The sequence below is a fragment of the Zootoca vivipara genome, chromosome 12 (genome assembly GCF_963506605.1).
Source record: "Zootoca vivipara chromosome 12, rZooViv1.1, whole genome shotgun sequence".
NCBI lineage: Eukaryota > Metazoa > Chordata > Lepidosauria > Squamata > Lacertidae > Zootoca > Zootoca vivipara.
In genome coordinates, this window is record NC_083287.1 from 18,132,266 (window position 1) to 18,156,333 (window position 24,068).

Sequence of the window (24,068 nt, forward strand, 5' to 3'; positions counted from 1 at the left end):
GAACTGTGAGCTTGACAGAGAGGCTTGGATGGCTGCATTTTCTCCTTAGGCCCGAGGTTTCCAACCCCTCCTCTAGATACTCTGCCTGCATCTTTATGGCCGCTGCTTTCTTTGCATGCTAGAAAGCCTTTAAAAACTCTTGAAACATTTAATCTGATGTCCTGTCTAGTGTCTCTAACCTACGGCCTGAAACTTGTGGCACCCTGCTACTTAGCACAGTTTATGTGAGAAAATAGCTGCGTTGTTTCTCGTCCTGCGAAAACAGAAATAAAAACATCCTTTCTTCATCCACGACTGTAATGTACAGTTAGACTTAAAACCTATCGAGGGAAGAGTCTGCATTGACATTGCCAAACCATTGCATTTCTGTGTAGCGGTCGGAATCTTTCGCTCCAGATTTGGTTTTGTTTCTGAATTGATCCATGTCAATTCTCAGTCTCATGACTGAATTATTGTCTTGCGGCACCCTGATGACTAACAAATGTATTATTGTGGCATGTGCTAGGGCAAATGGTCTCAGCCTGGCATGCATGCATGTGTGTGTGTGTGCGTGCACACACACAGAGAGAGATATTTTGGACTACAACATCCCTCATCCCTGACCATTTGCCATGCTGCCTGAGGTTGTTGGGAGTTGTAGTCCGACACAGTTGGAGGGCAACAAGATGAGGAAAGCTGAGCTGCTGTAACTGAATACAGTGGTACCTTGGTTCTCAAACACCTTGATACTCAAACAACTTGGAACCCAAACACTGCAAATCCAGAAGTAAGTGTTCCGGTTTGCAAACTGTTTTTGAAAGCCGAACATGCTCCATTTTGAGTGTTACGCTTCCCATTTGAGTGCCACACTTCCGTTTTGAGTGTTACGCTGAGGTCTGTCTGTTTTTGCTATTTATTTTGCGTTTTTTGTTTTTGTGTTTCTTTTGTTTAATTTTTGTGACTGTGTGGAACCCAGTTCACCTACTGATTGATTGATTGATTGATTGTGTGACTGCAGTACATTGTTTATTGCTTTCATTTTATGGATCAATGGTCTCGTTAGATAGTAAAATTCACGTTAAATTGCTGTTTTAGGAGTTGTTTTTAAAAGTCTGGAACGGATTAATCCGTTTTGCATTACTTTCTTTTTAAAAAATGAATTTTATTTTATTTTAAAGACTTCCCCAGACTTCCCCCCCACCCCTCTCCCCACTTTCCCATAGTTATCTCTTCTCTTTTCTGCGTCTAAATAGCTTTATCCAAACCATTACATTTCCTTGCTTATATCTTTTGTCAGACAAGTGCTAGTCCAATCCTACTAACGTTTTTAGATGTTTGCAAACCTCCTTCAAATATTCTACAAAATTAATCCATTCTTTTTTAAATTTATTGTCCTCTTGATGTCTAATCTTCCCCGTCAATTTCGCCATTTTGGCACAATCCATCAGTTTCAGTATCCATTCTTCTTTTGATGGGGTTCTTTCTTCCCTGGGCATACAACGTAGAATCATAGAATCATAGAGTTGGTAGAGACCACAAGGGCCATCCAGTCCAACCCCCTGCTAAGCAGGAAACACCATCAAAGCATTCTTGACATATGCCTGTCAAGCCTTTGCTTAAAGACCTCCAAAGAAGGAGACTCCACCACACTCCTTGGTAGCAAATTCCAGGGCCGAACAGCTCTTACTGTCAGGATGTTATTTCTAATGTTTAGGTGGAATTTTCTTTCTTGTAGTTTGAATCCATTGCTCCGTGTCCGCTTCTCCCTCCTCTATATGACATCCTTTTATATATTTGAACATGGCTATCATATCACACCTTAACCTTCTCTTCTCCAGGCTAAACATACCCAGCTCCCTAAGCCGTTCCTCATAAGGCATCATTTCCAGGCCTTTGACCATTTTGGTTGCCCTCTTCTGGACACGTTCCAGCTTGTCAGTATCCTTCTTGAACTGTGGTGCCCAGAACTGGACACAGTACTCCAGGTGAGGTCTGACCAGAGCAGAATACAGTGGTACTATTACTTCCCTTGATCTAGATGCTATACTCCTATTGATGCAGCCCATTCTTGCCTCTGTCGTCGCATGTATACATAGGGCCTTCTTCTCCTTCAGTAATTCTTATCCTATGATACCTAATAGTTAAGCCTCTGGTTTTTTTAAAAACAAAAGTTACCGTATTTCCCCGTGTATTAGATGATATTACTACAACGATGATAAATTGGGGTGATGTCAAGTAAAATACAGTTCAGACTTGGCTGATTAGATCTTTCTTCTGATCGGTAAAACTTTCCGCTGAGCAACTGGTACAATCATGCCTGCAGTTTCTAGGCACATAGTGTCTGTGAGATAAACATTTGCTGATTCATGCTATTTTTATTTTTATTTTTATCCTCAGATGCTAAGAACAGAAGACCTGTGATCCCTGTATCTGCGCATATATTTCAAAACAGATATGGTTTCTGTCATCCTCCAGCTCAATCTCGTCTCTCATTTATGGGCTCGTTCTAAGGTCAGTTTTTACAGTGTTTAAATTCTGTTAAATGTTTTGGAAGAAAGGCAAGGCAGACTCACGAATGCAAGGTAATGTTTTCCTCCAGAGAAAACAGATGCCCTCTTCTGAAATAAACTTTTCAAAATCTTGTGCAAAGCGACAGAAGGCAGCAATGTTAATTTTTTTTTTTAAAAAAAGGATCGTATAAATGAAGGCGTTCTTGAGGCCTTGACTAGAGTCGCACGCATAGCAGAATGACAGAGAGACCCTACTTCATTTGGGTGCAGGAAGATTCCATAGAGTCCTGTGCCCTATTGTTTCAATGCTGCTGGAGCCAGGACAAAACAGGGGAGAGGGACATGATACAGGCATAAAAATCAATGATTTAAATAATTAAAAATTTAGATTTTTAAAATTTAAATCAGATTTTCAAAATGCCACTGGGAAACAAACAAAAAAGACTGTGACTTGCTTTATTGCAGAGTGGATAAAAATCAATGATATTTTAAATTGGATTTTTAAAATAAAATACTTTTGGAGGAAAAATCATTCTAAAGAGAGTTTTCTATTTAAGTTACATTATAGTCCAAAGGCTATTTATCAGGCAATAAGGATTTGTTTTTAAGTTTTTCATGAAATTGTTTAACCACACCATTTATCAAACATGGATACGTATGCTATAATGTTGTTGTTTTACTTAAATAAATTGTTTAAATTGCTATTAAGGAGATGATTATTTTTTCCCTTCCAATAAAGTACAGCAGAAACACCATCCAAATATAAGCAGTTAACTTCTTAAACCTCACAATAATTTCATAATTGTCTGTCTGTGAATTTCTAATGGTATAACCAAAGCAGAATTTTTTGATATACAGTAACTGTAAAAACTCATCTGAAAAGTTATTATTCCAAAAAGGAAACCTTCACCTGGTTGTAAATATTAAGATGATACCAGCGAGAATGAGTCTTTCTGTAAAAAAAAATTGATTTAAATCAAATCTTACTGACTAGTGATTTACCATATTTTTCTGTGTATAAGACTAGGTTTCTTTTTAAAAAAAATAAACAACCAACCAAAAAATTAGCTTTAAAATTGCTGCTCGTCTTATATATGGTTAATGCCGAGGGGTGTTTTCTTAAATTGGAGCCCCCCCCCAAACCGTCTTATACACGGAAAACTGTGGTAAGTTGTTATTTTAATCGATCTGATTTAAATCAAATCCACCCTGGATACAGGTGTATAAAATTGTACATGATGCAAAGTGGATAGAGATCATTTTGTTCTTCCTACTAGACTAGCACCCGGGCTCTGCGTATTCTTCCCTTTCCTCAAACATTCCCTACCAATTCAGTTTTTTTAAAAAAAATGTAGTCAAGTTGTCCTTCCCATCATCATTTAACTTTCCTATAACAGAAGGGATAAGAATATGGGCAGACTTTGAGCAGTTGGAAGAACAGAGTTACCAAAAAAAACCTAAGGGCTGTGTCCCATTTCAGGGGAAAGGCTTTGTGAAATATTTATATAGCCAAATCCACAACTTAAATCTAAACACTTCCACCAAAGGCTTAGGTGGAGAATCTGATAAAGCAGGTTCTGTCCATAGGATAGAACATGGGTTGCGGAAGGGCTAACAAGATATCCCAGGGCCTGGGTGGGCGGGTCAGTTTGGATGACCTCTGGTATCTGATTGGAGGGAATGGTTGTTGCTGGGGAATTTAGCATGTTGCAATTGCTTGATTGACAGCCCTGGCAATATATATATATACATACTGAGCAGTTTGTGCCACCTCTTTGCTGCTCTCATCAAATCTCCCACCCGCCCTCCGCTATTTTCAGGCCCTTTGCACTGACCTTGCGGCTCCTGTCATGGGGTTGCCTGTATTCAGGGGCCTGGTAGGAATTTTGCCACTTGGCTGATTGGCTGGTGCCAGGTGGTTTTTGCCTACTACGCTGCAATTAGTCACAACTTGTGAGGTTGCGGTTAGGCATTGGTTCAAATAAAATGGACGAGGGGTACGGTTTTTGGCTGGGCTGCCATATAGAAGTATTCCGTTAAAGGAATCCTGGGGCTCCACATGTTTGTCTGTTTATCCCCGCTAGGGGTCAGGACCGCACATGAGCCTTGGGGAGCATCTGGGGAGAGGACAAGAAGGCCTTGTGCCCCCTGCCCCGTCCTCTCTCAGGGGGTGCTTACTTACTGGCTCCCCTACTAGGCTAGAGGGAGTCAGATCTGTCCCAGGCGGGAGAGAGATGGCTGGGGAACCAATGCCTAAGCCAGTGTTTCTCAACCTTTTTTTGGGCCACGGCACACTTGTTCCGTGATAAAAATCACGAGGCACACCACCATTAAAAAAGTTTAAAAAATTAACTCTGTGCCGCCTTATATTGACTATAATTATGACTGTAAGAAACACTTGCCAATTGCTGTGTTGGTTGCAATCTCCTGTAATAAGGCTTCACAAGCCGTCCGGCGGGTCCGTGTTGTGTATTGGCGGCCGCCAGGCTCGTTTGCACTGAGCTTTGGGAAAGAGGAGGAGAAATATTGCTTTCCGGCGGGTCAGCTTTGGATATTGGCGGCCGCCAGGCACGTCACAATGCAAATCGCCCTTCTCGTCGCGGCACGTCGCAGCACACCAGCCAGCGTCTCGCGGCACACTAGTGTGCCGCGGAACAGCGGTTGAGAAACGCTGGCCTAAGCAACCACTCACATTATTATTTGTATTTTAATAAAGTTGTGGCCAAATTTAATGCCAAAAACCTTAAACTAAAATTATGGTGTTTGGTGTGAGTTATAGGGGGGGACATCTTGGTGCCTCGGCAGGCAAAATTTGCTCTTGTATTAAAAAATAAAGTGTGCGTATCTTTCTAAAACAAATATTTAAGACATGGCCTTGTGACTTTAGAATGTAACTTCAGATCTATTATTGTTTATCGGATTTGTTGCACTTTGTTCATTTTTTTTATTGCTATCGTTTATTATACTTTATCCTACCTTTCATTCAGGGAGCTTTTGAGATAGGTTGGCCTGAGAGGGAGGAAAAACTAGAGTCAGCTTTGTAGCCAAGTGGGGATTTGAACCTGAGTGACCCCGGTCCTAACCTGATATGCTAAAACACTGGTTTTTCTAAGCCTTCCTCCTCCTATCATTTGTCATGAGATCTGGAAGACACTCAGAGCTGGTCTTGCTGTTAGGTAGAGCGATGTGCAATGAAAAGACTAACAAATAGTTATTTAATGTATTTTTAGTCTGAGTGGTGAGGCGCTTATGCGATTTCCTGCTTTAAGTGCCAAAATAATTTGGCCAGCCTTGGGTGTTGTGTCTTTGGTGCATGTCTGGCGTTTGCTGGTGAAGGCACACATGAGTGAAAAACTTACAATTGAAGAGAAAATAGATGCCAAATGTCCACCATACCGAATACAGCAGCCTCAATGGCAATTTGATGGCCTCGAGGGCATTTGCTTGAGCAGGTGGTTGATAAACTGCTGGACAACACCTGTCTGGGTTCACATAAAAAAAACAACTTAATTAAGAAGATATTTTGTACTATTTTAAAAAGTATTTAGTCGCCCATCTCTCTGTCGGTATAGCAAGCGACACAGAATGCTGTTGTGAGGTAAGGAGCAGTTAGCATTTGGGTCAGTTTTAATGTGAAAAAATGTAAGTTAACACCGACTTAAGCCAAACTTTTACCCAAATTGCTAGTTCCTATGCACAGAGATGTACATAATTTTCTGAAGGAGATTTTTTAAAAAATTTATTAAGTTAGAGTGAGCTCACATGGATGTGTTCATCACAGGGTGACTATAAGATCAAGCAACGACTTTAGGCTGGTTGACACAATTTTACATTTTATGAATGCATAGATGAGGAAGCAGGATCCTGCGTGTGCCTGTCTGTCTATCTGTCTATCTATCTATCTATCTATCTATCTATCTATCTATCTATCTATCTATCTATCTATCTATCTATCTCTGAACTGGAATGGGAAAAAGCTGGATCTTTCCACCACACAGAAAGAGCCTTAGGTGCATAGAAGTCCTATGTATAAGGTTCTGTTAGCAGTTCTACTGACCACGAGGAGGTTGGGGCTCATTGTGTGAAGGAAATGTATGTAGCCGTGAAAGGATTGTTATAGAACAAAGATGGCGGACAGCGCTTGTCTCTCCCTTGAGGTCACGCCGAGCACACTGACCACATTTGGACAACCCTAAAGGTAAAGGTACCCCTGACCATTAGGTCCAGTCGTGGACGACTCTGGGGTTGTGTGCTCATCTCGCTCTATAGGCTGAGGGAGCCGGCGTTTGTCCGTAGACAACTTCTGGGTCATGTGGCCAGCATGACAATCCTAACGTTGCTTAATTGTTGTTGTTGGCACTGGTCTGTCTCGAGAGACAATGGAGTGCGCTTCTGGGGGTGAAGTGAGACCGCCATGTTCGCTGCACCGAAGTGGCCTCCCTTGGGGGCATGCCTGGTCGGTTTGTACGGAGGTCTGGGGAGGGGAATGGAGGCAGTGTGTATGGGATGCCCAGATGACAAGACCCACCCAGCTCGGCGTCGCTGATATGGTCCAAAGGAAAGCAGAGCAATACTGCAGGAGTTGCCAGAAGGAGGCATAAGGCTAAACCAAGTGAGGGTAGCTGATGGGTCTCAAACCCTTGGTGATTTAGGGATAATGGGAGTTGTAGTCCAAAAACAGCTAGAGACCCAATCTAGTCCAACCCCCTGCAATGCAGGAATATGCAGCTGTCCCATACAGGAATCAAACTTGCAGCCTTGGTATTATCAGCACAACACTCTAAGCCAGACACCCCCAAACTTCGGCCCTCCAGATGTTTTGGACTACAATTCCCATCTTCCCCAACCACTGGTCCTGTTAAGCTAGGGATCATGGGGATTGTAGGCCAAAACATCTGGAGGGCCGCAGTTTGGGGATGCCTGCTCTAAGCAATAAATCTAAAAGAGCTTTTCTTACCGAGTTGGAAATATTGAAACGACCAAGCGAAAGAGAATATAGAGTGAAGGAGAAATGTCTCAGATCCCAGTAACTGTATTCTTAGAGTCTGACTCAGCTTCCCTCTCCTCCATCCTACTCTAGAGAAAGTTGGCTTTTTTGTATAATTGCTTCTGTATCTGTCAATGCTGTTAAAGACAGCAGAATGTAGCTATGCCATGTGCTGGCAGATAGGTCTGAGCACATGTTTCTGTGGGTGGAATTGCCTTATCAGGCTTTCTGGCAATCGTGGTTAATTTTTAATCCATACTTATGTCCATTTTATGGTCTCCCTTTTGGAAGTTGTTAATACCTAGCAGCTGACTGAATTTCCCTGCTTTTGATTAACCAAGAGCTTAATTATCCGGTAGGTTTTGCTGTTCCTCAGACTTGGTGTGTGAGTGTGGCACAATGTGTTTTGGCCTGCCAGAGAAATCTTCCTCTCTTCCAGATTAATTCTTGGTCAAGTTGTTCAAGAGAATGAAGGCCATGTTAGGTGCTTGTTTTCCCCCTGCATAACTTTATCAATATTTTGTGTGATTGTGTCTGAGAAGGGAGAACAGGACTTGGCTCACTTAACAAAAAAATAACTATGACACAATCCCTTTGACAGTAACGTCAGTGTGGCTCTCGCTTGCATTCAGTATAATATTTGCAAAGTTCTTACGTTGTCTAAAGGTCATGCTGCAATTGTGAATCGGTTTAATTTATCTGTTGCTTGTATGAGTATCTCATCGGATTTTAAAGACTTATTTCACAAGTTATACTCCCAGGTTTATTCCGGATATTATACTTCAGTCATAATTTTGGTATATAGGAGTTTTACCTTGCTAATTAAAAATCACAAATGAACATTTACAACACAATCCTATACGTTTTAGCCAGGAATAAGTCACGCTGAATTTACTAAGCAATGGGGCTTACTCCCAGATAAATGTTCATAGGGTTGCAGGCTTAAGAAATCACCCCTCCATCTCTTAACTATTTTGTTAAGTATTCTTGAACTGGTATTTACTATATAGCTAGATATAATGAACATTCAAGAGCAAGTTTACTTCGAACACAAGGAGCAAAGCAAAAATTGTCCTCTTAAACTATGGGGAAATCCAGTATTGATATTTTCTGTACTAAAAAGTATTATCTGATAGGCTCTTATTTAGCATCCTTTGGGAAACAATTGGTACCAAGTATCTCTCTGGTCAATTATACCTTAGTTTATGTCAGGCATCCCCAACCTGCGGCCCTCCAGATGTTTTGGCCTACAACTCCCATGATCCCTAGCTAACAGGACCAGTGGTCAGGAATGATGGGAATTGTAGTCCAAAACATCTGGAGGACCGAAGGTTGGGGATGCCTGGTTTATGTTGTCCTTTGGCATGTTTTCTTCTTTCTGTCCTTTTGTGAACATGTTGGTATAAGACAATGAAAGAACTATGAGAGAGAGAGAGAGAGAGAGAGAGAGAGAGAGAGAGAGAGAGAGAGAGAGAGAGAGAGAGAGAGAGAACTCGTGCCATTTTAAATGTATATGGTGGCAAACAATTGCTCTTCTGGTAGTCCTGTTTTTGGAGCACTGCTGGAATGGACAGGATTGTATCTCGAGTCCCAATTCTCCACCTCATTACTTCAAACACATCTTTCACTTGAGTTGATACATCTGCATCTTCAAATGGTGTGGGAGGGAATCTAGGAAAAAATTAATCTCCTTACCCAATTATATCATCGCCTGAATGGGTCTTTGGACAGAATGGTGGCAGGTCAGATGGGAATTGTTCTTTAGAGTTCATGTTTTGACCTCTACCTTAAATGCATAACTTTCTGCCATTTTTACCCACAATGCTATTCTGTCTTGAACTAGTTGTCTTGAACTAGTTATTTGTTTGAACAGAATACCTGCAATCTTCAGCTATGGGCCTATGCTTTCAAAGAGCACTTGGCCAATGGATGAAAACTGCCTCCCTTCTCTTCTGCCTTTTCGTTTCCAAATGAAATTATAATGAAAATGATTGATAGTTAATGTCAGGCTTAGAGTGCTAGAGGCTGAGATGCTTTTCCTCACGACTCATAGCCATTTCCACCCTGCTTTTATTTCCTCTCGCCAGATGCTGCCAATTTCTGCCAAATGTTATCTGATCTGGCTTTTTTACATTTCTGTTTTGAAATGTATATTATGATAATGTAGCAAATGAGCACAGATGAGAACTTCTGCTCCTTTCCTCACATGTTAGCAAGAGCGCTCATTTCCCCTCCGCGAGCTTAAGAGTGTGGATCTGAATTTATCCCAGTGATATCTTTGTGCATGTCTCTGCTCAGGTTTTCTTGAGTCAACAACAAATTGAGCTAGCCAGAGTTCGCAGAAAATGGAAAGGTCAGTTGATTAGTGTGGTGTTTTAAGTCTGTGAGTGTGGGTGGTAACTCATTCTGATTCATTCTGACTTTTCCCAGCACAGGCTAAATGCAATTTTTTTTGGGGGGGGGAGAGATCTGTCACAGTGGCCGGAGCGGGCTACTTCAGAGTAACGACTCTACACAGCTCTGCATTTTATTCTTTTATTGGTGCTGCGTATTTACAGTGCTGAAGTCATTGCTATTTACACGGAGCTTTGTGTTCAGTCGGGTTCAGAACCTCTGAATGGCTTTTGGCGCATCTTTCTCCAACACAAAAGCCTGGGTAGACCCATCCTCTTTCCTCTCCGCTTTCTGCGTAATTCCGGAGTTGGGGGGATGGGTCTCCCCCCCTTATTTGCCCCTTCCTGTCCCACCTGGGACCCTGGCTCCGCTACCTTGCCTGAGCCTCGGACACGACTTCCTGCTTCCCCACTGGAATCGGAACTCTCTCTGCTTTCCCCTGTGCTCGGGGATGGGCTTGAACTCAGGAGGGGAGGGACTTCGCGATATCCCCTGTCCCTCACAAGATCCTTCTTGGGATAACTGGTGTACAATAACTAATTATTAAGAGATATTTCCAAAATGTATTTGCCTTTTCTGTTTCACATGGCAATGATGCTGAGAGCCTTTGCTCTTCCCTCTACTTAGGGAAATGTTGTTGGTGCTACCTGTTCAATGCGGGCACAATTTCATGCTCAATTCTTTTCAAAAGGGTAAGGTAGATTTGGATAAATAACTGGGAATTCATTCATTAGGGCCATGTGTCTGGTGTAGTTTTTTAATATAAATGGATGACTTCACCACTGCTGTGATATGCAGATATTTCCTGTACTGTTTGTAGCTTGCTACTGAACCTAGAGTCAAAGGAACATAATGCCCATGTTCAGACATCATGCTAATCCCTAATTTAGTGTGATGTGAGTGAGTCATATTTTGCTTTGGGTTTGAGCACTCCCTTCTCTGGTGCAGGTGTGATGAGCACAATAGAAGCTTTCACCTGTGAGTTCAGTTTACCAGAAATTACTGTCTTGTCTGAGCCCTTAACTGGTTAATTTTAACTATTGTTAACTATGGTTTGTTTAAACAAGTCAGCTTCATAGCCTATAATCGGGACGTGGGTGGCACTGTGGTCTAAACCACTGAGCTTCTTGGGCTTGGTGATCAGAAGGTTGGCAGTTCGAATTCCCGCGACGGAGTGAGCTCCCATCGCTCTGTCCAAGCTCCTGCTAACCTAGCAGTTCGAAAGCACGCCAGTGCAAGTAGATAAATAGGTACCGCCATGGCGGGAAGGTGAATAGCGTTTCTGTGTGCTCTGGTTTCCGTCATGGTGTCCCGTTGCGCCAGAAGCGGTTTAGTCATGCTGGCCACATGACTCGGAAAGCTGTCTGTGGACAAACGCTGGCTCCCTCGGCCTGAAAGCAAGATGAGGGCTGCAGTCCCATAGCCGCCTTTGATTGGACTTAACCACCCAGGGGTCCTTTACTTTTTACATTTTACCATAGTCTATAGCAGGCATCCCCAAACTGCGGCCCTCCAGATGTTTTGGCCTACAACTCCCATGATCCCTAGCTAACAGGACCAGTGGTCGGGGAAGATGGGAATTTTAGTCCAAAACATCTGGAGGGCCAAAGTTTGGGGATGCCTGGTCTATAGTATGAAGTTGGCTGGTTTCAAACAAGCCATAGTTAACATTGACCATGCTATGTCAGGTTCTGTAACACAACAAGTGGTTAAGCTTAGTGGAAGCAAAACACTTCCAAAATCCTCATGGCGGTGCCAGAGGAAGAGAGATGATGGTGGTGGGGGGGAGGAGTGTGTGAACCTAAGGTATCCTATGGCTTGTTATTGTGACACTAAACTGTGGTTTTGTGTGATGTCCAAACTAGACTAATATGAAAACGGACCTCATAGCAAATTCTCAAGGTGTGGTATGAACCTTCTGTACCTTTCAAATGAAGCTACAGATGTGAACCAAATGCAAGCTTAACTGTTAACCCCTATGCTTTCCTCTTTTTAAAAAAACAAATAGCAGAAATATTTCTATTGTTATCAATGCACTAATTGTTTTAATAATTAAACAATTATTCTGATTTTTTTAATAATAAAAACCCCCACACTTTTCCAGGGTCAAGGGGAGATCATACAGGCTAAGCAGTTATCATCATGCACAAACCAGCATTGGCTTGAAACATATGCAACTGTTTTTTATTCCTTGAATGGAAAAAAAAAATAAGGGAAGATTTAAAGACGACAACAACATGGGCATTCTATCATTCTTCTTTATCAGTCTAATTTGGTTCCATTTTGTTATGGCTGGCAAGATGTAGACTGTTAAATTCTCTGAAGCTGAGATTTGGAAACTATATAGCCGATTTCAAGCCTTCTTACCAGGTTTATTTGCCCCCCACAGTTTGGTGCAGTTTTGACACTTTGCTTGTTTCTCTGAAAGAAGAGCTTTGGGGTGTTCGAAAAGGAAGTACCAGTCGTTTTTTGTTTTTGTTTTGCCAAAAGAAAAAAAACTTAGGAAAGTCTTTTGTCCTTCGGGATGTTTGTGTGTCCTTTCCTTGTTGCGTAGATACAAGAGCGCGTGTGTAACACCCTTCAATGCTAATGAAATCAACATGGATAAATAATGACTATACTTTCTTTAAGGGAGAGAACAGTGCTTTAAAACACATGTCTGCGCACGTTATCTGCATAAGTTATGTATGTCTGCTTATATACCGAAAATTGCCCCCCCAAAAGAAAGGCATTAATTAGCCCACACAGAAAGCATATGAGGCAAGGCTACTCTCCCCCTTTTTATTAAATATCTTTGTGGTGGATCCAGAGAGACCTTTCTTGGCTGTGAGCTTGCTTATGTGAAACCAAAGTTCTTTAATTGGATGCAGCGAATGAAGGGCTTTTAGAATAACAACAACAATAAAAACCCACCCCCACCCCTCCGGTAAAAGATGCTTTGGATTCTTGCAAGAACGTGGCGTTCTGGACAACTTACCAAAATTGTTTAAGCTAGGAAATCCTTCAAGCCTGCACTTACTGCATTTAGGATTGCCAATAGACCATTTAACAAACAAACAAAAAGAGCCCTGTGCCCTTTTATTTACTTTTTCTGGCTTGTTTCTTTGTAAAGTGAGGGAGGCGAGCTACGTTTCCCCCTTTCACTTTAAATATAAATTTATTGAGTTTTGCTGTGCACGGTAACGCTTTTGCAACAAGAGGCTGTTTTGGGACAGGCTGTGTGCCAGCGCACAGAGTGGCTCAGTTAAGAGGCAGCGCTAAAACCATGGTTTGTTGTACGGTAATAAGGACAGGCCGGTGAGCGCCTTGAGTTTGTATGCTCACCCTCATCCCTGGTATGTGGGGAAGGAGTTTAAGGTTTCCTTTCGCAATTTTGACCGAACCTTCTTAGATCCAAATATGAGAAACCATTGTTTGTTCCAATTATAGGTAGTTTGTTCAAAGTAGGATTAAGCTGAAGTTTATTATTATATTGGTGTGCAAGTGACCTGCGCTTTCGGCATCAAGAGAAGTATAGTGTCCTGATCGAGGGAAGTAAGAGTCCCGAACTATTCTGCCTTAGTCAGACCACACCTGGAATACTATGTCCAGATCCAGGCACCAAAATTTAAGAAGAATATTGACAAGCTGGAACATGTGCCAAGGAGGGCAACCAAGATGATAAGTGGCTGGGAAACCAAGACTTATAAGGAACACTTGAGGGAGTTGGGTATGGAGAAGAGGAGACTGAGAGGGGAGATGATAGTCACCTTCAGATATCTAAAGGACTGTCACATGGAAGAGGGAGCAAACTTGTTTTCTTCTGCTCCAGAGGCTAGGACCCGAACCAGTGGCTTCAAAACAAAATAAATAAATTCCTTCCAGCAGCACCTTAGAGACCAACTAAGTTTGTCATAGGTATGAGCTTCAGATACACTGAAGCAGAAATCGCCAGACACTTATATGGTCGGGGGGGGGGAGGTATTACTCAGAAGGGTGGAGGGAGTGGGTGATTGACAGACTGATAGCTGTTAAGGATTGCAAATGGTCTAGACTCTACAGGAAAAGGCAAGGGGTGAGAATTCCTTCCAGCTTTATCATGTATAATGAGATAAGAATCCAGTGTCTTTATTCAGTCCAGGTCATTCTCACCCCTTGTTTTTTCCTGTAGACCATTTGCAGTTGTTAAGGGTCATCAACAGCTATCAGTCTGCCAATCACCCACTCCCTCCACCCTTCTGAGTAATACCTCCTCCCCCCACCATATAAGCATCTGGTGACTTCTGCTTCAGTGTATCTGAAGAAGTGTGCATGCACACAAAAGCTCATACCTATGACAAACTTAGCTGGTCTCTAAGGTGCTGCTTAGAGCACCTTAGAGCACTGCTTTGTTTCCCAGTAGTGATGTATGGAAGTGAGAGCTGGACCATAAAGAAGGCTGATCGCCAAAGAATTGATGCTTTTGAATTATGGTGCTGGAGGAGACTCTTGAGAGTCCCATGGACTGCAAGAAGATCAAACCTATCCATTCTGAAGGAAATCAGCCCTGAGTGCTCACTGGAAGGACAGATCATGAAGCTGAGGCTCCAATACTTTGGCCACCTCATGAGAAGAGAAGACTCCCTGGAAAAGACCCTGATGTTGGGAAAGATTGAGGGCACTAGGAAAAGGGGATGACAGAGGATGAGATGGTTGGACAGTGTTCTCGAAGCTACGAACATGAGTTTGACCAAACTGCGGGAGGCAGTGGAAGACAGGAGTGCCTGGCGTGCTATGGTCCATGGGGTCACGAAGAGTCGGACACGACTAAATGACTAAACAACAACAACAAGGTGCTGCTGGAAGGATTTTTTTTATTTTGTTTCAATTATGTCAGAACAGCATGGCTACCTACCTGTAAACAGCGGCTTCAAGTTACAAGAAAGGAGAGTCCAACCACAGGAATAACTATGGCAGTAAGAGCTGTTGGAAAGTGAACAGATTTCCAGGAGAGGTGGTCCTTGGAGGTTTTTAATCAGAGGTTGTAAGGCCACCTGTCATGTTAAGATTCCTGCATTGCAGAGGGTTGTACTAGATGACCCTTGGGATCCCTTCCAACTCTTCAATTCTGTGATTTGTTCACAAGGATGAAGTCTCCTTTGTTTAAACCATCTTCACCTCATAAGTGGGGTAGCCCATGAACCCATGTTTTTGCTTAAAGGATCCTCATTACATCTGAACCAGAGATTAGCGTGGGGCTAACTCTTTGACATAGCTTTCACACTTGTTCCTCGTCTACACTCAAGGGAGGAGGAAGTGACAGTCCCATCTGTGCTGTGGAAGAAGTGACTGAAGATGAGAGCAAGGATATTTTTGTTGGTTGTTTAACTCTGCAAAAGGACATCTCTAAGTACAGTGGTACTCTTGGGTTAAGAACTTAATTCGTTCTGGAGGTCCGTTCTTAACCTGAAACTGTTCTTAACCTGAGGTATCACTTTAGCTAATGGGGCCTCCCGCTGCCGCCGCACGATTTCTGTTCTCATCCTGAAGCAAAGTTCTTAACTCGAGGTACTTCTGGGTTAGCGGAGTCTGTAACCTGAAGCATCTGTAACCCAAGGTACCACTGTATAATATAGTCAAATGTACCTATAGACAGAGTAAAGGGAATCTTCCTTCCATTTAGATATTTAAGTGTGTGTGTGTGTGTATTCTACTGTTCATTAACACCCACAGCCAGATCAGATTACATTAAAATTCACCATGCATCACAAAGAAGTGGTGGTGGTGGTGGGAACCTTAGCAAACTACAGTTCCCAGGATGAGTTTTAAACAGGGTGGATTTGATTTAAATCACTAGTCAGTAAGACTTGATTTAAATCTTTCTTTATTTTTTTACAGAAGGACATTCCTGCTGGTATAATCTTAATATTTACAACCAGATGAATAATAAATTTTCAGAGTAGTTTTTAGAGTTATATCAAAAATTGCTATTTTTGGTTATGCTATTAGAAATACATAGACAGATAATTATGAAAACATCGTGAGTTTTAATAAGTTAACTGTTTATATTTGAACAACTTTTCTGCTGTACTTTATTGAAAGGAGAAAAATAACCATTTCCTTAATAACAATTTAAACAATTTATTTAAGTAAAACGATAACATTATAGCATACGTATCCATGTTTGTTAACTGATGTGGTTAAACTTTAAAAAACAACAACAACCTTAGACTGAGTTTTAGCACACATTAAAAACTTAAAACAAATCCTTATTTCCTGATAAATAGCTTTTGGATTATAATGGAACTAAGATAGAAAACTATCTTTAGAAGGATTTTTTCTTCCAAAGTATTTTATTTTAAAAATCCAATTTAAATAAAAAAAAGATTTTAAAAAATCCATTATTATTATTATTATTTAAAAAATAATTGACTTTTATCCACCCTGGTCTTAAATTGGAATAAAAGTGCTTTAAATGTGGATGTGGCTTTTGATTCTAGCGCACATTTACATGTGGATCTTTCAAATTATTTTTAAGAAACCTGAGCTTCCTGTGCATTTTGTTTTCAGGAATAGTTACTATCCTGTTGGGAACTGTGACAAAAGTCTCTTTGTCAGGTGCTCTTCTGTTCCTTAACGTTCGCTGTTCAGAAGCACGCGAAAGCCCGTGAAAATCACGGGAAGAGCTTGGAAACCTTTGGGTTGCCATTTGAAGCCTTTCATAATGCTTTCAAGTGCTCCTTTGGTTGAGCCTCATTATCTAGATTTGTATCAAGACTAGAGCTGAAACACCTATCAAACGTGGCTTCCATGTGGACAAGTAAGCGGGATGCCCCCCCCCCGTTCTTTAGCTTTTTAATGAGATCCATTAATGAGTATCCAAGGCAGAAACCAAAAACTGAATAATCTGACTGTGCTGACTGAAGAAGATTGTGTTGACTGATCTTTTGTCAGAATTTAGGTTTGACCTTTATTAAAAAAAATATACCCAGAGTCCTGCAGTGATTTCATGCTCTTTATTGCAGCTTGTAAAACAGTGATTGAATCCCCCCCCCCAAACCTCAGGGTTTTATATACATTATTTACACAATGAGTCCCGTCTGATTGGCTGATTCTGCTTCCCTCCTGGAGCCTGATTGGTCTTCTCCTGCAAGCCAATCAGTTGCTGCATTCAAGGATCCTACCTGCCTATTGTTCTAGGATCCAAGCTTAGTACCCAACACTGACGTTTCTGAATATTCACAGCAAAAGCATGTCTCTGTTTCTTAAACGTGGTGTATTAAAAACTTGTTCCGTGCTGAAAGCATGCAAGCACATTTAAATATATAATCATTACTAACTCTCTCTCCCCCCCCCCCTGTTCTCTCCACAGCATGCAAAAGATCCCGGCACTTCAGCTTTCTGATCAAAGTAAGTGATGATGAATAAAAGCCCTAAGTGGGAGGAAATGTGCTGTCTGAAATACACTCCAATTGGGAGGGCAGGAGATGCAAGAAGCAAATGAAAATAATTGTCTCTGTATCTTCTTAGTATAGACCTTTTAAAGAAGAAGAACTCTCTGGGAGGTGGCAGGGGCAAACTCAGACGCAAAAGGGCCACCTTCCCCAGGGCCAGCCCTGCCATTAGGCAAGGCAAGGAGGCTGCCACAGGCATCGTGGAGGACTGGGAAAGTACTGTAGAACAGAGATGTGTACACAATGCATCCTTAAAGTAGCCTGCTGGTCTTGAATGTAGTGGAGGGTGTGTGAGGACACTGCTTGTGCTTTCCACAAGTGACGACTCCCGGCTCCTCTCTGGTGTATTTACAGAGTTTTATTATACACATACACACATATACACAGTACGTTTCTGAGCACAATTCAAAGTGTTGGTGCTGACCTTTAAAGCCCTAAATGGCCTCGGTCCAGTATACCTGAAGGAGCGTCTCCACCCCCATTGATGTTGCTGCACCCCAACTTCCATCAGCCTCAGCCAACATGGCCAACCGTCAGGAGTATCCATTGGCAGACCTCAGGCTCTCAAATTTCTGGGGTCCCCTATGCGACACTGAAATGCTTCGCACGTGCACCCCTATGCCCCGCTCCCCAGCATTGCTGTGGTGCCTCCTGCAGCAGGTAAAGGTAAAGGAACCCCTGACCATTAGGTCCAGTTGTGACCGACTCTGGGGTTGCGGCGCTCATCTCGCGTTATTGGCCGAGGGAGCCGGCGTACAGCTTCCAGGTCATGTGGCCAGCATGACTAAGCCGCTTCTGACGAACCAGAGCAGCACACGGAAACGGCGTTTACTTTCCCTCTGTAGCGGTACCTATTTATCTACTTGCACTTTGACGTGCTTTCGAACTGCTAGGTTGACAGAGAGACTACCCTAAAACCACAGGTTCCCTGTCCTTGATTTAGACACTACTGAGGTAGATGCATCGAAGGTCTGACTCAGTAGAACTCCCAAACCTGAGAGATGGTGAGTCAAAGATTCTTGAAAACAACAAGAACTGTTCAGTCCCTCAGGCAAATCAGCACCACACCTCCTGGAATGGGAAGCTGGCATGTTGCGCTTGATGGAATCCAGCTCAAGTGCTTTGATTTCTCGTGTCAGCTTTTTTTCATCCAACACGATTTTATATAGAATTAGGTTATGGCTTCAAGAAATCAGAAGTGGTTGTTCAGGGATAAATCTATGTATACTTCTGCCAGCCATGACATCTCTTGCCAGAGTGGTGCATGCTCTAGTTATCTCCCACTTGGACTACTGCAATGCACTCTACGTGGGGCTACCTTTGATGGTGAACCGGAAACTACAACTAAGCAGCTAGACTGGTGACTGGGAGCAGCCGCCGAGACCATATAACACTGGTCCTGAAAGACCTACATTGGCTCTCAGTAAGTTTCCGAGCACAATTCAAAGTATCGGTGCTGATCTTTAAAGCCCTAAACGGACTCAGCCCACTATACGGTACTTGAAGGAGCGTCTCGTTCAGTCCATCGTTCAGTCCAGAGACTGAAGTCCAGCTCTGAGGGCCTTCTGGCGGTTCCCTCACTGTGAGAAGTGAGGTTAAGGTGATCAAGGCAGAGTGCCTTCTCGGTAGTGGCGCCCGCCCTGTGGAATGCCCTCCCATCAGATGTCAAGGAAATAAATATCTGAATTTTAGAAGACATCTGAAGGCAGCCCTGTTTTGGGAAGTTTTTAATGTTTGAAGTTTTATTTTGTTTTTAATGTTCTGTTGGAAGCCGCACAGAGTGGCTGGGGAAACCCACCCCAAGGGCAGGGTATAGATAAATTATATTATTATTATTATTATTATTATTATTAGTTTGGGTGTCCTGAGGCCCTGCATAGTTCTAACATTAATGCACCGGGTGTGTGTGTGCTGCTGCATGTAATGTAGCCGGAGACAGCCAATAAATCATATTTTGCTATTAGAGAATTGGCTTTGCACCTAAAAGAGGCCCTTTTTGACACGGGCAAAAATGTCCTTTTTATTGCCTAGTGCCTAGAGCCGCTGTTTGTCCGCAGACAGCTTCTGGGTCATGTGGCCAGCATGACAAAGCTGCTTCTGGCGAACCAGAGCAGCACACGGAAACGCCGTTTACCTTCCCGCCCTATTTATCTACTTGCACTTGACATGCTTTCGAACTGCTAGGTGGGCAGGAGCTAGGGCCAAACAACGGGAGCTCACCCCGTCGTGGGGATTTGAACTGCCAACCTTCCAATTGGCAAGCCCTAGGCTCTGTGGTTTAGACCACAGCACTGAGCATCTCGTACCTTTGTAATATTTGCTCCGTTTATTAGAAGAAAATAGATGGCTGCTACCCAGCGGCAAAACATACGATCCTGCATCAGATTGTGCTTCACTCTCAGCTGATTCACAGCTATTCTCTCCCCCCACCCCGTCTCTCAGTCATTAAATCTTTGCACCTCCTACTAGCCAAAGGATGTCACATTGCAATAGCAGGAAAGAGAGTACGCCAAGCCATCAAAAGCATTAATGCATTTTTGTTAAAGGCTACCCATATGTTGCCAAGCGATAGTTCTTTTCATAGGAGTCAGAACAACCATACTCATAATGACACAGTGACAAACACGTATTGATTTTCATAGTTGTAATTCTTGATAAGAAATTCTTTAAAAAGTAATTTCCCCTTTGTTTAAACCAGTTCATGAACCAGTAACCTATACATTGACCACTAATAATGAACCATATGTTGTAGAGATTGCTCCACATTTATTATGGTATTTTTGTGATGTACAAATGACATGAGAAAACATGGTACAGTGGAACCTCGGAAGCTGAACACCTGTAAACTCAAAATGTTTCGGCTCCCAAACGATTGGAAACCGGAAGCGATTGTTCCAGTTTTCGAATGATTTTTGGAAGTTGAACGTCCGGTGCCGCGCCTTGACAGTCGAACCTTTTGGAATTTGAACGGACTTCCGGAACACATTCCATTCGACTTCCAAGATACGTCTGTATACTTATTTGTATAACATTATTCTTGTTTATAAACCCCCCAAAAAAGTTATTCCAAAAAAAGGAATAGCAAATAAAAGTGCTTTACAGTTCCTATAGGCTGCCTACGAATATACTTGTGTAGAAGGAAGTATTTAACTTGAGAGGGGATATTATTATTATGGGGAAAATGTTTTTTTAAAAAATATGGGGGGAATATTATTATTAATCACAGCAGTTTCCAGCCCTTTTTCCAATGTGGTGAGGGTCTTATGAATGGATGGATTTACCCCAGTTGATGTCCCTGTGATTGTCCCATGAATGAGTGAGGGTTTGACTATGGATCTCCCAAAGTCTAACTGCGATATAAAAAGGATGAGAAAAACCCTGACCCTTTTGTTAATGCAATGTCAAAGAAATAAAGAATAGATCAGATTCAAATGAGAGAGAAATTTCAAGGAGGGAGGCTTCTCAGAATCTGATTAATGATGTGGACACAGAATGTTACCCTTGGAAAACCTTGTACTCATAATCTAACACAATTTCTATTTGTGATTCTCAAAATTGAAGTAGCTCTTCCTGTGTTTGCTGCACCTCCGCGACCGCACCCTAGCCTTGCTGATCTTTCTCAGTCACAATAGTGGTTCATTTTAAGGGTTTTCATCCCGCTTCTTAGCCAAAAAGGTTACCCCTGAGGCTTATAAATACCAGTGCTAAGACATTCTCTGGTCCCAGCCTTGTGATGTAAAAAACATAACACAAATGGAAAAGGAATTGGAAGGGGGAAGGAGCACATGAGCACTGTTTCTTGGTTATAGAATTTTTGTACAGTGGTACCTTGGTTCTCAAACTTAATCCGTTCAAGAAGTCCGTTCCAAAACCAAAGCGTTCCAAAACCAAGGCACGCTTTCCCATAGAAAGTAATGCAAAATGGATTAATACGTTCCAGACTTTTAAAAACAAGGCCAAAACCAGGAATTTTACATGAATTTTACTACCTCTATTATTGTTCTGTTAATGGTTCTCTTGGCTTTGCAACTTTTATCCATTTCCACAGTCACACAATCAATCAATCAATCAGTAGCTGAACTGGGTTCTACAAAGTCACAAAAACAAATTAACCGAAAAAGCCGCACAAACAAAAACACGCAAAAATAGCAAAAACAAAAGCACCAAATAGAAGCGCCAAATATATAATCAGAAGTGGGGGGTTCAAATCAGAAACGGAACACTCAAACAGGAAGAGGAACACTCTAATTGGAAGCGGAGGACTAAAAACGGAACACGTTCAACTTCGGGAAAAAATGTTCACAAACATTTGCAGCGTTCGGGTTCCAAGTTGTTCGAGAACTAAGCTGTTCGAAAACCTGGGTAACACTGTAATGGCCAGCTAGAATGGAAGATCTCAAGGGGAGGGGGAGCCAAAAGTTGCTGGCCTTCTGACAGAGAGCATGGAGAAGGCCTTCCATCCCATCTCCCTTCCTGATGCAATGGCTGCTGATGACAGTTGAGGAAAGAGCCTGATGGAGCTTGCCTGACAGATTCCCTGTTTGTTGAGAAGATCCATAATGAAGGGCCAACCTTCCCCTGATTGCCAGATTGGCCACAGAGACCAAACTTCCTTTGTGTGAAGGGCAGCTAGAGAGCAGAAAGGAGGTGTTCTTTGACCTCTGCCATCAGCCAGAGAGGACCAAGGACCTCTGGGAAGATGCTCCTCCTGTCTGCTAGGGAGAACATTGTGGCAATTAGGGGTCATCCCATCCATTGGCTAGAGAAGGAACAGCAGCAGCATTTTTAGTGAGATATTGCACTTTCAGTGTTGCGAAGATGCCAAAATCCCTAGCTGTTACTTCATATGTTCTATTATGATAACGAGCAGATGCTGGATGGGAAATGAAAAGCTCTTGTGAAAACCAGGAATGTGGGTGTGGATGATTGTCCTGAGTTCACTGTTTCTAAGAAGTGTTTTGAGAAGAGTTATCAATGCAAAGCAGCGCAGACATTCTGCTGCATGTTTCCGGGACATACTGTTGCCGTGCATATTGTGACAGGCTGTATGGTCCCCCCCACCCCACCCTCAAAATTTGACTTTCTCAGACACAGATCTAATTTTGCGTGGACAATAATCAGCCGAGACTTCTTCAGAAACTAGCCTCTAATCCCTCCTCTTGGATCGCCTAACAATAGTTGCTGTAGGCTATGCAAAGCATTTTCTCTTCTCGGTGGATGATGGGATTGGCCGAGCGCTGAACTTCATTTTTGTTAGCAGCTTAGGCAGCGGAGCTGTGAGGCAGCTTGCATGGAGCACTTGTTTCTGGGGTTTATGTTGTGATTATTTATTTGCAACTTGGTGGGGCTGTGTGTGTGTGTGTGTGTGTGTGTGTGTGTGTGTGTGTGTTGCAGCTCTCTGAGTATTTCAGAGGCTAAAGAAATGTGTCACACAACCGGTGGAAATGATGTCAGTCATGTGGAAGTAAGTTAGACTGAAATGGCTTTAGATAGCAATTATGGAGAGACTGACAGCTAAAGTACAGGTTTGCTGTACATTTTCTTATGCATGAGTATATATGCATAGTTAGAACATACTGTACATGCATGTACATGTATGTACACACACACACACACATTGTCAGTGCTTTATTTTCTTTAAAAATGTTTAGGGGTACTCTCATTTTTACTCAAGAAAATCACCATTTTATAGTTCAAATTGGGGAAAATAAATACAGTAAATGGACAAAAGTCAAAGATTCACAAAATGTTTAGGGCAGGCATCCCCAAACTTCGACCCCCCCAGATGTTTTGGACTACAATTCCCATCATCCCTGACCACTAGTCCTGTTAGCTAGGGATCATGGGAGTTGTAGGCGAAAACATCTGGAGGGCCACAGTTTGGGGGTGCCTGGTTTAGGGGTATGTGTACCCCCAGAAAAAAGCACTGCATATTGTTACAGATTTTTTGGGGGGGCACCTCTCCCAAACCCTAGAAAATAATTATGATTATTTGGAGTATTGAAGAGAAGATTGAAGGTCAATGGAAAAGAACAAGCCAAGCTTTCTTCCAAGGCAGGGCCTCGCCTGGGATGGAGGCATGACAGAAGGTGTTGTTGATGGTCAATCTAAGAGGAATCTTGGGCCTGGGCAGATAGAGAGGTTGCCATGGTGATGGGATGTGCAGTTTTAGGTGACAGGAAAATAGAGTTTTTAGAGCAACTTGCTGCGAAGAAGAAGGGAGAACAAAGACTGGGATCTATCTTGGGCAGGCTGGCTACAGGACCAACTGTTTTATATTGGATATGTAATTATTAAGGAAATGAGGACACTTTAATTGTGCTCACTTAAAAAACTGTGTGAGCTTTTTGGCTACACAACAGGTCTGCTCCTGCATGCTTCCTAGATGCAGATGAGCTCCATGGTGGTTTTATATATATAATCTAAAATGCGAAATCCCATCTAGTTTCATGGGCAAAAAGCATTCATGTGCTAAAAGTTGTTTGATGTGAGTCTTTGGAAACGAGGAAGTCCTCAGTTGTGCTGGTGTCAATCATGCAAAACAAGGGACAAAATATTTTTCTGTCAAGTATCCTGAGATGAGCTTCCTTCTCGTAAAGGTATTTTCTGATCACTACCGGTAGTATCTCTGGATTTTTCTATCGACCACTTAGTTCACCTTCCTAAAACTGAGTTGAATAGATGAAGCTTAGTCAATGGAAGGATCAAAATTATGTCTAGCCCGACTTTGAAGACAGGGGGGGGGGAGGAATATACTGTAGCTATAACCATTCATTTTTCTGGTGC

At 42.4% G+C, this 24,068-nt stretch overlaps 1 protein-coding gene across 5 annotated transcripts in view; it reads left to right on the forward strand.

Moving 5' to 3' along the window:
* The window catches only part of THRB (thyroid hormone receptor beta), a 202,731-nt gene that overhangs the window by 60,356 nt on the left and 118,307 nt on the right, over window positions 1-24,068 (forward strand). For all 5 annotated transcript variants that reach the window (XM_035128990.2, XM_035128988.2, XM_060280665.1 and 2 more), the window contains exons 2-3: window positions 2,377-2,490; window positions 17,201-17,238. The gene's annotated coding sequence lies outside the window, so the exon portion shown is untranslated. The remainder of the gene's footprint in view (window positions 1-2,376; window positions 2,491-17,200; window positions 17,239-24,068) is intronic.